At 40.9% G+C, this 2198-nt stretch overlaps 1 pseudogene; it reads left to right on the top strand.

The window, feature by feature from the left end:
• Nucleotides 1-550: 550 nt before the first annotated feature.
• LOC112819212 (deoxyribose-phosphate aldolase pseudogene) lies at nucleotides 551-1650 on the top strand (annotated as a pseudogene).
• The last annotated feature ends 548 nt before the right edge of the window (nucleotides 1651-2198 follow it).

Here is a 2198-nt window from a genome sequence, read left to right as displayed (position 1 = left end):
GAAAGAAAGAAAGAAAGAAAGAAAGAAAGAAAGAAAGAAAGAAAGAAGGAAAGTGAAAGAATGAAAGAAAGAAAAGAAAAGTTAAGAAAAGATGAAATCCAAATAGGAAAACTGTCACTATTTGCAAATAACATACTATATATAGAAATCCCTAAAGATTCCACCAGAAACTCTTACAATAAATAAATTCATTAAAGCTGCAGGATACAAAGGCAATATACAGAGGCCTGCTGCATTTCTTTTTTTTTTTCTAAGATTTTATTTATTTATTTATTTGACAGAGAGAGAGAAACAGCACAAGCAGGGTGAGCAGCAGAAGGGGACGGAGAAGCCGACACCCCACTGAGGAGGGAGCCCAAAGAGGGTCTCGATGCCAGGACCCTGGGATTGTGACCTGAGCCAAAGACAGACGCTTAAACTGACTAAGCCCCCAGGTGTCCCAACTTGTTGCATTTCTGTATAGTGATGACAAACTTCCACAAAGAGAAAATAAGAAAACAATGCCATTTACAATTGCATCAAGAAAAAAAAATCTAGGAATAAAAGTAAGAAATCAATCAACCCACAGTTCTGAGACATGCAGAACAAATCCAGGCTTACAGAACCGTGAAAAAGGAGTGGCAAGCTGCTTAGCTCCTGAAAGCCATTACCTATAGGTCTTACTACACTTTCAGACGATGACACATCTTCCAACGTTCAAAGTCTCTGTTATAAAGCCAAGTATCCAATCCGGGAAGCTCTCTTAAAAAGTTTCAATATGTGTGATAAAGGCCTTATGACCACTGCTGTTTATGTCTACCCCACGCGGGTGTGTGATGCGGGTAAATCACTGAAGGCCCCGGGCTGTACCATCCCAGTGGCTTCCGAGTCCACTGGCTTTCCAGCTGGACAGACTCATTTATTTATTTATTTATTTATTTATTTATTTGAGACAGAGAATGAGAGATAGCACGAGAGGGAAGAGGGTCAGAGCGAGAAGCAGACCCCCTGCTGAGCAGGGAGCCCGATGTGGGACTCGATATCAGGACTCCAGGATCATGACCTGAGATGAAGGCAGTCGCCCAACCAGCTGAGCCACCCAGGCGCCCTGGACAGACTCATTTAAAAACACGATTGGAAGAGATCAGATTGGCTGTGGAAAATGGAGTTACGGAAATCGATGTGGTGATTAATAGGACCTTGGTGCTGCCCCGCCAGCGGGAAGCCATGTGTGATGAGATTCGTCAGTTTCGAAGGCTTGTGGGGAGGCTCATCTCAAAACCATCTTAGCAACAGGAAAATTTGGATCTCTTACTCATGTATATAAAGCCAGTATGATCACAATGATGGCAGGATCAGACTTTATTAAGACCTCTACTGGAAAAGAAACGGTAAATGCCACTTTCCCAGTAGCTATAGTAATGCTATGGACCATTAGAGATTTCTTCTGGAAAACTGGAAACAAGGTAGGCTTTAAACCGGCAGGAGTCATCTGCAGTTCCAAGGATTCCCTTGCTTGTCTCTCTCTTGTGAAGGAAGAGCTGGGAGATAAATGGCTGACGCCAGAACTGTTCCGAATAGGTGCCAGTACTCTGGTTTTGAACATTGAGGCCGATTTACCATCACGTGACAGGAAGATAGGTGGTCTATCATGATCTTCCGATGTCTTAAATCAGTGACCAGTTCCAGAAAAGTGCTTTACAGCAACATGTAATATGTGTTTTTCTACGTAATCGCTAAAATTGTTTAATTAAAACATGAGGGAATGAATAGATAACTGACTTTTCCCCCCTTAAAACTTTCACTGAATTTAATTCAAAGAATAGGAAAAAAAAACAACGAATCCATACATGGAATTCATTTCAGGTGCCTCTGAGTGGTCCTAATTACTTGAAGATATGTATTGTTAATTTTGTGAATATTTTCTCTTAAAAATTCTGAGTAAAATATTAATCATAGCTTTGACAGCATTAAATTCTAAGGCGGGGGGAACGTTAAACTGCCCAAGAAACGTGTCTTTAATGAAAGGAAAGGTAGCATCCCTGAGATGCCGGCCATACTCTGCTGAATTCAGGAGTCACTGACTTGGCACTAACTTCCTGCCATGAAAATCTGTCTTTAATTTTTGCAACAGCTATGCTCTCCTATTGTTTTGTTAATGAAACTCCTGTCGGTACATGATAATATGCTATTGCATTTTTTAAATAAAAACATCTCTG

The sequence above is a fragment of the Callorhinus ursinus genome, unplaced genomic scaffold (assembly GCF_003265705.2).
Source record: "Callorhinus ursinus isolate GAN/ISIS: 27379988/994484 unplaced genomic scaffold, GSC_fseal_2.0 scaffold4602, whole genome shotgun sequence".
NCBI classification, from domain to species: Eukaryota; Metazoa; Chordata; class Mammalia; order Carnivora; family Otariidae; genus Callorhinus; species Callorhinus ursinus.
Note: the sequence above shows the minus strand (reverse complement) of the source record. Positions and strands in the feature narration are given on the sequence as shown.